Genomic DNA, 14,669 nt, shown 5'->3' with positions numbered 1-14,669 from the left:
ACTACAACTCAGAGTGACTCCGCAACTCTATCTAATTCAGCTCCTGGGCTGTATGTACCAGGACCAGGCCAAGTTCATTCCTCTCTCGCTGGCTTTCTGCAGGAACTGGCGTCCATCAAACCCCATCGAGGATTTGTTGAAATGCTCTCACTTTGGTGTGTTCCCTTCAAAAAGCTTACTCAATATGGGCTGCAGCTGATCTCTAGGAGCCAGCAGGGTTGGTGTTGAGCACGAGGCTCTGGGGGGGCGATAATAAACATGTTTCCACGTCCCAGCTGTCCGCTTGACCACCTAGGTGCCCCCCTGCTGTTCCCACTCAAAACTCTGCTAGGCCTGCTGGCTGTGGAAGAGCAGCTGCCCGCTCTCCTGTCCATTCCACGACACAACAGCGGCCTCTTGTGGCCGTCACCACCTCTACAGGTACTATTGTCTGGTCTCAGTGGGTTTCAGGGTTTTCTTCATTCTTTCGATTTATACTTAGTGAACTCTACTGTGTGCCAAGCATGGTCCTAGACACTATGGACAGAACAGTGAGCAGAACAAAGTCCTTGCTCTCCTAAGGGTGGGCAAGGTGGGCCTGAGAAGTGCTTCATGGCCAGTGTGGGGGCTTTGACTTTTATTCTGAGAAGCCATTGGAAGTTTCTGGGTAGAAGAGTACCACAGTCTGACTTAAGAAAAGGAAAAAACCCATGCTTGTGCCTGAGTCCTATCCCCAAAGATTCTGATTAGATTGGTCTGAGATATGGCCTGGAGATTAGAATTTCTAAAACTCTCCAGGTGTTTCTAATGTGCAGCCAAGGGTGGGATCACTCTGGTTTCTGGATAGAGAATGGACTAAAGGGGCCAAGGGAAGAAGCAGGAAGTATAGTTGGGAGGCTATTGCTATAATAGAGGTGAGACATATGGCTGGCTCAGACCTCAGTGGAAACAGTGAAGGTGAAGAGAAGTGGTTAGATTCTAGATTTATCTTAAAGGTCGAACTCTCAAGGTTTGCTGATGGATTGGATGCAGGGTGAAAGAGAAAAGTGAAAAGTCAGGATGACTTCCAGAGTTTTACTCCAAGCAACTGGAAGGAGGCAGTTTCCATTTGCTAAGGTGGGGAAGACTGCAGAAGGACCAGGTTTCACCAGAGAGGGGAATCAGGAGTTCGATTTCATACATGTTAATTTAGAGATGTCTATTTGAGATCCAAATAGAGATGCTGAAAGGGTGTGTTCAGGAGAAATGTTCAGGCTGGATATCTAAGTTTATGTGCCATCAGAGATGGTATTTAAAGCCTTATGGCTGGATGGGATCAGTTAGGGAGGAAGCAAAGATAAAAGAGAGAAGTCCAGGGGATCCCCCAGGGCACTGCAGTATAGGAAGGAAATAGGTAGAGAGCCAGGAGTGAGTGATGCTCCAGGAACCCAAGTGAAAAAGTATTTTAAGAATGAAGGAGTTGTCAATAGTCACGAGCTGCTGACCGGCCAAGTAAGATGAGTACTGAGAACTGACCACTGGAATTAGCAGCCTGGAGGTCACAGAAGACCACAACATCATGGGAGGGTTTGGGAGAGGGGCAAGGGCCTCTTTGTAGAATGGGAGGAGAAGATTTGGGGACAGAGAGAACAAAAATTCTTTTGCAAAATTTCACTGTAAAGGGAGGGTGTTGGAGAACAGAATCAAGAAAGGTTTTTTTGTGTGTTTTAATATGAGAGAATTAGCATGTTTATATTTTTGTTGGAAGAGATCCTCCAGCACAGGAAAAAATGAGTAGATACTTTAATAGAAACAAACATTTATTAAGCACATTTTAATATTCCTGACACTGTTTAATGCTGCACATGAATTATTTTTCCTCACATTTCTTATCTCACTACAATCCTATGAGGAGGTTTTATTATTATTATTTTTAACTTTTAATTTTTGTGGGTACATAATAAGTGTATATATTTATGGGTTACATGAAATATTTTGATTCAGGCATGCAATATGTAGTAATCATATCTGGGTAAGTCCCCTCAAGCATTTATCCTTTGTGTTATAAACAAGTCACTCACACTCTTTTAGTTATTAAAAAGTGTACAACTAAATTATTTTTGACTACAGTCACCCTGTTGTGCTAGCAAATACTAGGTCTTATTCATTCTTTATATATATATATATATATATATATATATATATATTTTTTTTTTTTTTTTGAGATGAGTCTAGCTCTGTCACCCAGGGTGGAGTGCAGTGGTATGATCTCAGCTCACTGCGACTTCCACCTCCCGGGTTCAAGCAATTCTCCTGCCCCATCCTCCCAAGTAGCTGGGACTATAGGCACACACCACCATACCTAGCTAATTTTTTGTATTATAGTAGAGACAGGGTTTCACCATGTTGCCCAGGCTGGCCTTGAACTCCTGATTTCAGGCAATCCACTCACCTCGGCCTCCCAGAGTGCTAGGATTACAGGCATGAGCCACCATGCCCGGCCTCATTCTTTTTTTTTTTTATACCCATTAGCCATCCCTACTTCCCTCTGTCCCCCACTACCCTTCCCAGCCCCTGGTAATTATCCTTCTTCTTTTTTTTTTGTTTCTGAGACACAGTCTTGCTCTGTAGGAGATGGGTCAGACTGGTGGGAGAAACTATAGGGAAAGGAGCAGGCCTTCTGAAAGGTCGGAAGGATCTGCATAGCTTCGGGGGAGAATAGCTGAAGGCAGCTGTTCTCTGACCCTGAGGCAGAGGGCAAGGAGTAGGTGCAAGGGAGTGTAGGGGAATTTATCTTGATCAAGCTTGTTTACTTATTGTTGACCAGGAACTGGCCTTTGATCATCCACCCGTGATGTTCCCTGAAAGGGGAACAATAAATGTTAATTACCTGCAGGTTGTGTTGGCTCCAGGTTTTCGGCACTGTGCCTACACTGAATAAAAGCAAGCAGCTCCAGCTTCTCGGGGCTGCTCTCTGGCCACTACAGCCAGGCAGTCACCTAGCTGCTCTTATACTGCATACCTGTGTCTGAGTACTCATTTCATCTGTCGGCTAGGGTCTGCGGGACAGACCTGGTATTGCTCTGTTGCCCAGGCTGGAGTACAGTGGCATGATCTTGGCTCATTGCAACCTCTGCCTCCTGAGTTCAAGTGATTCTCATGCCTCAGCCTCCCAAGTAGTTGGAATTACAGGCATATGCCACCACGCCCAGCTAATTTTTGTATTTTTAGCAGACCCGTGGTTTTGCTACATTGGCCAGGCTGGTCTCAAACTCCTGGCCTCAAGTGATCCACCCACCTTGGCCTTCCAAAGTGCTAGGAGTACAGGCATCAGCCACCACCCCTGGCCCATCCTTCTAATCTCTATCTCCATGAGTTCAATTGTTTTAATTTTCGGCTTTCACAAATAAGTGAGAACATGAAAAATTTGTCTTTCTGTACCTGGCTTATTTTACTTAACATAATGATTGAGGAGGCTCTATTATTCTCTTCAATTTATAGACAAGGGAGCCTGAGCTTTGAGAAAGAAACTAACATTTCCACAGACACATAGCCAATAAAATGGGAGAGCAGACGTTCCGCCCTGGAATCCCCTTCAGAGCTAGAGTCCTTAACACCTGCCCTGCACAGCCCAGCCATCAGCCTTCCAGCACACTCTTTTAAATGCCTGAATTTTTGGTGCTCAGCTAGAAGGGATGAAATGACTCAAAAGACCATCAAAGAAATCGACAATCAAAAGTAATCATGATGACAGCACTATCTTATAAAGTCCCCAAGTGTCTAGAAAAGCTTCCACAATTATTTCGCTCTTTACTCTGTCATCCTAAACACAGTGTTGCTGTTGCACAGAGCTCTTTAATGCCTGGAACAAGCCGGGCACTCAACCTGACCATGCTTGTAGTGATGTACATGTCTGCAGGGCACAGCCTGACAGATTCCATTAAACACAACCGCTCCTTTGTTGCCAGCCTTGATGCTCAGATGTACTCCCTACCTCTTCCTCAAACCCACCCCTCTCTGCACTAGGCAGCATGACCTTTCCAGCACAGTGTCTGCAGATGAACACTGCTGGAACAGTCCATATTTTTGGTAAGAAGCCAAAAGAAATGGTAGCTAGACTAAGTTGAATAGTGTCCCCCTATCCAAATTTCATGTCCATCTGGAACCTCAGAATGTGACTTTATTTAGAAATAGGATCTTTGTAGGTATAATTAGTTGAGGTGAGGTTATACTGGATTAGGGTGAGCCCTACTCCAGTGACTGTCCATTCTTATAACAAGAGAAAACAGAGACACAGACACACAGGGAGGACACCATCCATGTGACAATGAAGACAGAGACTGGAGTGATCCAGCTATAAGCCAAGAAATGCCAAGGATTGTTGGCAACACCAGAAGCTAGGAAGAAGCGAGAAAGGATCCTTCCCTAGAGCCTTCAGAGAGAACTTGGCCCCTGTCAACGCCTTTATTTCAAAAGTCCAGCCTCCAGAACTGTGAGAGAATACATTTCTATTGTCTTGAGCCATCAGCTTTGTGGTAATTTAGTATGGTAGCTCAAGGAAATTAACATAGTACCCATTGGTCAGAGCTTGGCAGTACACCTGTGAAGGATTTTGTGGTACCCTGAAGTGCCATGTACATCAATCAGTGCTGCACTGGATTGAGATCACCATTAAGAATGCATTAAGAGGCCTGGAGCAGTGGCTTACACCTGTAATCTCAGCACTTTGGGAGGCTGAGGTGGGTGAATCATCTGAGGTCAGGAGTTCGAGACCAGCCTGGCCAACATGGTGAAACCCCATCTCTACAAAAATACAAAAATTAGCCGGGTATGATGGCAGGTGCCTGTAATCTCAGCTACTCAGGAGGCTGAGGTGGGAGAATCCGGGAGGTGGAGGTTTCAGTGAGCTGAGATTGTGCCATTGCACTCCAGCCTGGGCAACTGAGTGAGACTCCATCTCAAAAACAAACAAACAAACAAACAAACAAAAAAACCCACCAAAAAAACCCCAAAAAGAATGCATTAAGGAGGGCACAAAATGATACATCTGGGAGGATCTTTGGAGATAATGTAGTTCAGCCAGCTTATTTTAAAGATGTGGAGAGTAAGTCCAGGTAGGGCAAGGGGCTTGTCCAAGGTCACATGGCCATTTAATTGCAGGCCCCATATAGGTTTGGTTCATACTGCATCCTCTGTAACCTGGAATCCTGCTTGGCACCTAGCAGGTGGTCAATAAACATTTGTTGAATAAGTGAATGAACAGAATGCAAATACACTATCTCTAGCTCAGGATTCCTTCAAATAATGTTCTCGTGATACTTGCTAAGAGTAAAATTAACATTACTTGGTTTAAGCTGGCAATTACTTTTCTTTACATACTCAGGCTAATACCTACCAGCTACAAATTGATTTCATTTTGTTGAAAATGTGAAGGCTTCTTGGAGACTTAGCCAGAGAAAATTTCTAATATTGAAGCATAATGTTTTGTAGTTTTCCCTTTACCACCTAAAAAGGACTTTCTTGTCCCATTGGACATTCCTCTTAATTGCTGAGTTTCCTAAAAAAAAGTGCCACCTAAAATTAACTAATATTATACCAATCCATTGACTGTAGTTATATTTAGCCTCAGGACTTGGAGATAAATTTTGACTGGTTATTCACAAGGATAAAGGCAACATAACTAATAGCCACCATTTATTTGGCAACTATGATATGCCAGATATTCATTAAGCACTTTGTTACATTATCACCAATCTTCACAATAAAGATTAACAACTTTTACAGTATTGATTTTCCCCTTGCTGTCAAATAAGGCAGCCACTAGCCTTGTAAGAAGCTCTTTTTGGAGACTGACATTAGCAGTGATATGCTCATGGTCTGGCAAACATATAGGAGGATGCTATTCAGAGTTTTCAAACTTTGAAGAACTTATCTTGTAGATAAACTCCTTCAAGTGTGCAGTGACATATCTCCAGAGATGTTTGTTGCAGAGATGTTTGTAAAAGCAAAAGATTGGAAACAAACATCCACAATGTCCATCAAGAGGGGTTGGCTAAAGGGTACATTCCATTAATGGAATCCCAGCAAGTCACTCAAAAGACTCAAAAGAATGAGGCAGATCTGTGGGTACTGGTATGTAAAAATGTCCAAGATATAGGATCTGTAGAGTACAGTCACATTTTTATAAAAATACAATTATATAGAATATATACAGGAAGGGAGGTGGGAAGTAAAGATGGTATATTATTTGTGTAAAATAAAGACAGTTATGGAGAATATATATAGAAAGGAAGGAAGGAAGGAAGGGAGGGAGAAAATTCCTGGAAGGATGCATAAAATACTGAATATATGGGTAGTATAACTAGGGAGCCGGAGGTGGGAGGCAAAGAAAAGAGTGTTTCTTTTTTAACCTAAAAACCTTCTACACTGTTCATATTTTTAAACAATGTGCATGGATTAAATTTATAATTTTAAACTGAGTTATTTAAAAATAATAAGAATTTAGAGGGTATGTGACTTGTCATTAATATCACTGGGGGCTGCAAAGAGACCACAAAGAAACCACCCAAGCTTATTTCTGCACTGATGCTCAGAAATTTTTAAGAAGTTGGCTGTTAGCATAATGTATACTGATACATGAAAGCTCAGGTTAATAACATGCTCAGAATAGACCAGGGATAGCAGCACTGAACACATTCAAAGTGGAGTTGGCCAAGCTGTTAGAGGAAAGATATTCCAGAGAGCAAATGTTGGGCAGATGGGTGGTGCAAGATGCTTCCCAAAATGTTACCAAGTCTCAAAAGGATACAGAAAAATGTAATATGTAACATGAATTCTTAATTTGCAAGGGGCCTCTTTTTCTCTTAAGGAAACATTCATTTCCAAATACTTTCTCCTGCCTTAGTGCTAATGTGTGAGCCATTAGATAGTAAGCTATACAGTCACAGAGTGATCCTAATGTTTACTGATTGCTTTCTCAGAGCCTGGCATTTTAGCCCTCACAACAACCTGATGAGATAGGATTTTCACAAATAAGTGAAGTGATAAAGTCGTAAAAACTTGTCTAAGGTCGCTTGGTGAGCAGGTGGGGGAGTCCTCCTTTGACCCTCCTACCTGTTAATAATGTATGTGCATTTCAGCATTCTAGAGAGGGGAGGGTCCCCTAGGCATCATCTTAGTCTTGGCCAGTAGTGGCCAAGGTGAGCCTAGGACTCAGGTATCCATTCCCAGTGCGAGTTCTTTCACCCTAACCATCTTCCCCTTAGATCTTACATATGTATATAGGTGTCTTGAACAATGTTGAGTGGAATTTAATTGAGGATATTACATGTCCAGTAATGTAACAGAACCCCAATAATGAGGTTCCTTTCTGAAACTGGCACTCCCCTAACCTGAATACTCCCTTTTATTTTTGCCCTTTTCCCATGTCCTTGAGCACCATCTGTTAATTCCATAGTCTATGAAAGGTGGGTTACTGAGGCACCACTTACTTTAACTTCATCTAAACCAAAAATATATGTGAAAGCAAAGGTTCGTTAGTTATTTAGCTTTCTTCTAACATATATTTTGAAGTGTAACACTGATCATGTCACTCCTCTCTTTAAAACCATTTAATTTGTTCTTAGAATGAAGATAAATTCCTAGCCTCAGCTTAGGAGGGGGCTCTGCAATTGGCTCTGGCCCTCTCTGCAATATCGGGAGCCATGCTGGTCTTCTTTTGTCTGCTCAAATGCACCAGCACCTTGGCTCTTAGCTTTTATAGACTTTGTACATGCTTTTACATCTGCCCGGAACATTCTTCCCCTGAGCATCTCCTTCACAGGAATCAGCTAAAAGACTGCTTCTTTGCAGAGGCTTTTTGCAAGCCCCTGGGTAGGCCTTTGAGACTCTTGTAACACTTGTACTTACTTGATCATGACATGTCTTCCCCAGAAGATTCTGGCCTCCAGAAGGGCAGGGACTACATTTATTACTCTGGGTTTAGTTGTCAGCAACCAGCCTGGCATGTGCTAGGTGCCTTATTAATAGTTGTTGGTTAAATAAACGAGAGGAGAGGAAAATCTATACAATACACATAAGAGCTTAGAAAGCCTAATAGTTTCACACATCTATGATTGCAGAGCTTCTCACTATTTTATACCCAGACATAATAACATATGTTTATAATGATGTCCCCAACTTATCGACAAAGGCTCTGTTCAGTATGTTGCCAGAGAAGGTGGTACTGAAATTCATTGGAAAACTATTTCTGTTAAAATGTTCAAATTGAAAAATGTCTTCTTCCAATGGGAATACTAACTATCTGAAAAAAAACAAAACATTTAGCAAAATACCTATTGATGCCAGATAAAATGTTACTGTATTTGAATTAATGTAAGCTGTATTTATAAATTTTTACATTGTATATGGGTAATTTTATTTTTCTCCATTTTATTCAGTCCCCAGGAGGTTCATGGATAAGAAAATAAATGAAGCCGGGTGTGGTGACTCATGCCTGTAATCCCAGCACTTTGGGAGGGTGAGGTGGGCAGATCACCTGAGGTCCAGCCTGGCCAACATGGTGAAACCCTGTCTCTACTAAAAATATAAAAATCAGCCAGGTGTGGTGGCGGGTTCCTGTAATCCCAGCTACTCGGGAGGCTGAGGCACTAGAATCACTTGAACCTGGGAGGAGGAGGTTGTAGTGAGCCAAGATCACACTACTGCACTCTAGTCTGGGTGACAGAGTGAGACTCTGTCTCAAAAAAAAAAAAAAAAAAAAAAAAAGGCTGGGCATGGTGGCTCACTCCTGTAATCCCAGGACTTTGGGAGGCCAAGGCAGGTGGATCACAAGGTCAGGAGATCGAGACCATCTTGGCCAACATGGTGAAACCCTGTCTCTACTAAAATACAAAAAAACCCCCAAAAAACAAAAACAAAAACAAAACATTAGCTGGGCGTGGTGGCGCCTGCCTGTAACCCCAGCTACTTGGGAGGCTGAGGCAGGGGAATCGCTTGAACCCGGGAGGCGGAGGTTGCAATGAGCTGAGATTGCACCATTGTACTCCAGCCTGGTGACAGAGCAAGACTCCATCTAAAAAAAAAAAAAAAAAAAAAAAGAAAGAAAATAAATGAACTTCTTTCTCCATTAGCTTGTCATTGCCATTTTCAAATGGCTTGCCCATAAATTCCAATATTTTTCTCAAAATAAAGTGGTAATCTCTTCAGTCTTTTATTTTCTTACCTACTTCCTTTGTGTTCCAGAAGAGCAAGTAGTATATTACCTTCATCTTCATCAAGTAAAAAGGTACATTGAGGCCTAGATGCTAAATAATTTCCTTAATTTCACATAATTTATCAGTATTGACCCATCCACTACATCTGATGATGCAACAAATATTTAGTGATTGCCACCTTGGTGCCAGGCTCTGTTTTAGCTGCAGGGAATATAAGATAGGTAATGTCTCTGTTTTAATGGAGCTCATGTTTTAGATGGGAGAAATAGAGAATAAACAAGAAAATAAATAAAAAAATTAATATCAAATAGTGACAAATACTATGATGAAAATAAAAGAAAAATGAAAAACAGGGTATTAAACCCTCATCCTAACCCCAACCTAGGAACACCTACTTTAGTATGGTCAGGGAGGCGTCTAATGGTGATAACTAAGCTGAAATCTGAATTCTGAATGCTTATAAACCAGTCAAGGGAACATCTGGGGTAGATCATTCTAGGCAGAGGGGCAGCATGAAAAAGGTGGGTTTTTTTTTGTTTTTTTTGAGATGGAGTCTTGCTGTCTCCAGGCTGGAGTGCAGTGGCGCCATCTCAGCTCACTGCAACCTCCGCCTCCCGGGTTCAGGCAATTCTCCTGCCTCAGCCTCCTGAGTAGCTGGGACTACAGGTGCGTGCCACCATGCCCAGCTAATTTTTGTATTTTTAGTAGAGACGGGGTTTCACCCCGTCATGTTTCACAACCGTTTCATGTTGGCCAGGATGGTCTAGATCTCTTGACCTCGTGATCCTCCCGCCTTGGCCTCCCAAAGTGCTGGGATTTCAGGCGTAAGCCACTGTGCCCAGCCCTGAAAAAGGTTTTAAGGTGGGAGCAGACTTGGTGTGTGTGTTAGAGGAACAGCAAGGAGGCCAGGGTGGCTGGGATATAATGGGTGAGGTGGAGAGTGGTGGGCAATGAGTTTGGACCCATAGGAGAGAACCAGTTCATATTAGCATCCTGTAGGCCATGGCAAGGAGGATGGATTTTCTTCTGAAATTTTTTTCAGTGAGGATAAATACTGTGGCATATAGGCAGAGGGTGACATGACATAATTTATTACTTTGACAATTCATTCCAGTGGCAGTGTAGGGAATGGATGACCTGGGGACAAAAGTGGAAGCAGGAAGCTCATGAGGTAAGGACCATCAAATAGTACATGTGAGAGATGGCAGGGTCTTGGGCTAGGATGGTATCAGTGGAGGTAGGGAGCAGTGGATGGATTGCATATGTTTTTTGAAGTGAGACAGTAGGACTTGTCGACATAACAGATGTGGAGAGTAAAGCAAATAGAGTCAAAGATGATGCTTTTGCTTGAGCATATGAGATGATGGTGTCATTTACTGAGAGAAGACGGCAGGGGTGAAACTGGTGTATTTTTTATTTTAAGGGAAAGGAATAAGGAATTCTATATTTGATATATTAATTTTGAGATGCCATGAGAGATGTCTGGCCAAGTGGAGATGTCAAGTAGGAAGGGATTAGATCTACAAGTCTGAAAGGCTACATTTGGAGCTGCAATATACCTTTGGGAGTCATCAGTGTGAGGATGGCATTTAAAACTTTGGAATTAGGTAATGCCACCAAGGAAGAATGCTATGGAGAAGTGGTGGCCATACCTCCCAAGCCTTCATTCTTAATTCTCACATCAACTGATGGACATAGTCATAGACCACAGAACAAGTTCACTCCTTCCGTTCCATTAAATGCAGCAAACATTGTCTTTTCTATATGAAAGGTGACCTAAGATACAGAATCTACAAAAATAGATGACTAATATATGATGCCATCTTGTCAAGTTGCTAAAAAATTGGTAAGGAGAAGACAATTCTAATGGAAAAGGTAGAATACGTTAAGGTATTTGCAAGGGATTGGGGAGGATCTTCAAAAGATAAATTTGGTAAGATAGGATGAGAACAGATCTTGGAGGGCCAAAGAATTAGATTTTTCCTGCTTAGAGAACAGGGCAACATTGAAGATTTCTGATTTCCATGATCAGATTAACACCTTTCCTTCTGCATCCATGACTAATTCATCCTTCCATGTCTAGCTCAAATCTCACCTAGTCCACAAAGCATTGCCCATTCTCTGCTCACATACTCTTTTCATCTTTAAGTCCTCTTGCATTTATTTTCCAGCACTAATCCATTTAGCACTTGATACACTGACTCTTTCAGATGGTTTATGACAGGAACATCTTATTTTCTCAACTGGTCTGTAAATTCATTCTAGGCAAGATCTGACTTAAATCCATAGATCCGGCTCATGGCTAGGAACATAAGCCCTCAAATAATCCCTGTTGCGTTAAGTATCACCTCTTCAGGGAATTCTTCTTTGACCTAGATGAGGCTCTTTTTTTTCTAGGCGCCTATAGAATCATTTCCTTTAGCACACTGCTCAGTTTTAAACTATACACTCCATGTCACTATGTGAATTGGAACTGCTTTCCCATAGGATGTAAGTCCCCAAAGAGCAGAGACCATGTTTAGTTGTGCTTGCAGTTAGTGTTCCCAGTTTGGGTGCAACAAACAACTGCTAAAAATTAAATGAATACATGTGAGCTTAGGTGTTCAAAGGACAAAGGGGCTTTAGAACAGTGGCCTCAGGAATGGTCCAATTGTGTGCTTACAGCTTCTGAAAGAAGACTGAAATCCACAATGAAAAACTGCTACATGAGCGGGAGTGTCTTCTGATGAACTCCCTTCTGCTTACGGACAAACTACTTCCCAGAGGGTGGCTCTTCTATCTGAATGAGGCCCCTTAAAGGCTGATTTATCATCACTTAGGACACTCGAGTCCTCCCTATGGCATAGCTGAGTTGGAGGCAAAGCAGAGTGTTCCCAACTGTCAGGAAGAATAAGCATGCTGGCAGCAGCCTTGGATCCTCTAGGCAGATGGAGTGACATATGTGTATTTACATATATATATTTCCTAATCAATAGGTTCCAGCAAAAACATGAAAACTCAAGAGAATGATTGGAATTTAAGGGACTCTGAAGGAGTTTAATTCCTTAAAGAAAATTAGGGCCAGGTGCAGTAGCTCATACCTATAATCCCAGCACTTTGGGAGGCAGAGGTGGGCGGATCACTGGAGGTCTGGAGTTCAAGACCAGCCTGGCCGACACGTTGAAACCCTGTCTCTGCTAAAAATACAAACATTAGCTGGGTGTGATGGTATGCACCTGTAGTCCCAGCTACAGGGGAGGCTGAGGCAGGAGAACTGCTTGAACTGGGGAGGTGGAGGTTGCAGAGAGCTGAGATCGCACCATTGCACTCCAGTCTGGGCGACAGAGTGAGACTCCATCTCAAAAAAAGAAAAAAAAAAAAAAAGAAGAAGAAGAAAAAGGGAATCAGCGCAATTTTTTTTTTTTTTTTTTAGCTGCAGATGACTTTAGGAATAAAAACTAAGAGTACTCTTTGAATGATCAAACTTTCCCCACCAAATATGTAAATCTTCGGTTCCAAATTAGGTACTTCTAGCATTTCTTCTAAGAAATGCATTTCTGGGGCCAGCCAAAAGGAGCTTTGAAATCTTCTTACCATATTTTTGCCCCCCTGCCTGCTTCTGTGACTGTCTCCCTTCACTAGACACACTGGCCTACTTCTTCTGTTCCTCCAAAAGGCCGACCTTGCCACTGCTCTTTCCTCTGCCTGGAGTACCCCTCCTAACTTTTGAATGTCTGGGTCCTCATAATTTGGGTCTCAGCACAATGCCCTTTTCGAAGGGGGTTTTCTGACCCCAGTGAATAGATATACACTGCCAGTCACTCTCTGTCACTGTGGAGTCCCTGGCTCATGGAAGAACACTTGGCACATAGCAGGTGTCAGCAAATACCTGTTCATGAATAAATAGGTTAAGAAAAGCCAACTATGCCCCAGCAGAATCTGATAACCTGTCTGCGGTTTGAGCTACGTGGACTGGAGACAACAGAAATGATGACTTGAAGATTTAGCCTAGCACTTACTGCTTCTGATTCTTGTTTTGTTCATGTATGTGATCATCTTCAAGGAACATGGTTTGCAATTTTATCCACCACAGAACCACGTTTTGCTCCTGTCATTCATGTGAAGCTGACCTTGTCACACACTGCTTGTTACCCACAACCTCCATTTTTCCTCCTTTCTTAATTACAGAAGCCCAAACTTTGGGACAATGTGTCCAGTTAAAAATAAACACGCTCCTCTCTGCAAGCTTTCTTAGTTACAGCAGGTAGCCATGTCTCCTAGTTCTGGCCGCTGCATAGCAGAAGTTGGTTGAGGCTTTGGGAAAGCTATCACTTTCTCGATAAAAAGGTACAAACTCAGCTGCTGTGTCCTTTGTCCTTTGACCTTCTACCCTTCTCCCTGTCTGGAATGCAGACACGATACTGGAGGTAAAAGAGTCGTCCTATGTAGCAGGTGCTGTCAGTGCTCTGCCCACTATTCGTTGACAGTCACCATTCTATTTACCACAGGCTTCCTGTTGAAAACTCCTGTTCTCTACCCGAGGGCTTTTGCTAGCTACAGAATCATGCTGAGCCTGTAGAATGCAGTCTGAAAGTGGGGGTTAGTGACCCTGGGAGCAGCCTTTAACTAATGACAGATGGTAGTTGGTGGATAAATATCCCAGCTCTTTGGCCTTGAGGTGGGACAACTGAGGCATGAGCTACATACACCTGGGGCAGAGAGAGCTCCCTGAGGTCCCCAGTGGGACTGAACACTGGTTGCCCACAGCAGTAACCCACTCATTAACACATCCTGTGTAGGCTTTCTTACTTTGCCTGTCTCACTTCCCCATTTCCCTACCTTCCTGGGATCACTTCCCAAATAAACTATTTGCATGTGAATCCTTTTCTCAGAACTCCTTCTGGGGGAACCCAAACTAAGACATCTTGTGACCTTGAGGATGAAAGCCACATGTTAAGGATAGAGAGCAGTCTAGAAAGAGCCGAGTCCCTGATGCCAGTTCTTAAGCCCCTGCACCAGCCTTGGACTGCCTATCTCTGGATTTGAGAAAAATAAATCTCTTAGCTATTATGATAAGCCACCACAATCAGGTTTCTATGGCATGCAGCCAAATGCAATTCTCAGAGGTGTGGAGGAATTTTTAGTTGACCACAAACGCAAATATAGTCATCAGTTGGACAAGGCTACTAACAAAGCTGACGCCGGCTCATGACTAGCCCCTTACAGTGTGGTAGATCAGAGCTATCAGTGTTTGCTTATCGGTTGCTATATTTAATCCTTGTGTTAATTCTGTGAGGTAGGCATTATCAATTCTATTTTACTGAAGCCGAGAAAGGCTGAAGCCCTTGTCCATGGTTACAAGGCTAGGGGTGAAATCAGGATTTAAAGTCCAGCAATCTTTTGCCATAGGGATATAAAGGCTAGATTTTCATTCTAAGGAGTCTGTGGCATTTAAGTAATGAGTCACACCTCCCATCTGTTGCCTTTGCGTTCTCCTAACACCTTGTGCTTTTCCAT

The sequence above is a fragment of the Pan troglodytes genome, chromosome 4 (genome assembly GCF_028858775.2).
Source record: "Pan troglodytes isolate AG18354 chromosome 4, NHGRI_mPanTro3-v2.0_pri, whole genome shotgun sequence".
Taxonomy (NCBI): Eukaryota; Metazoa; Chordata; class Mammalia; order Primates; family Hominidae; genus Pan; species Pan troglodytes.
Note: the sequence above shows the minus strand (reverse complement) of the source record.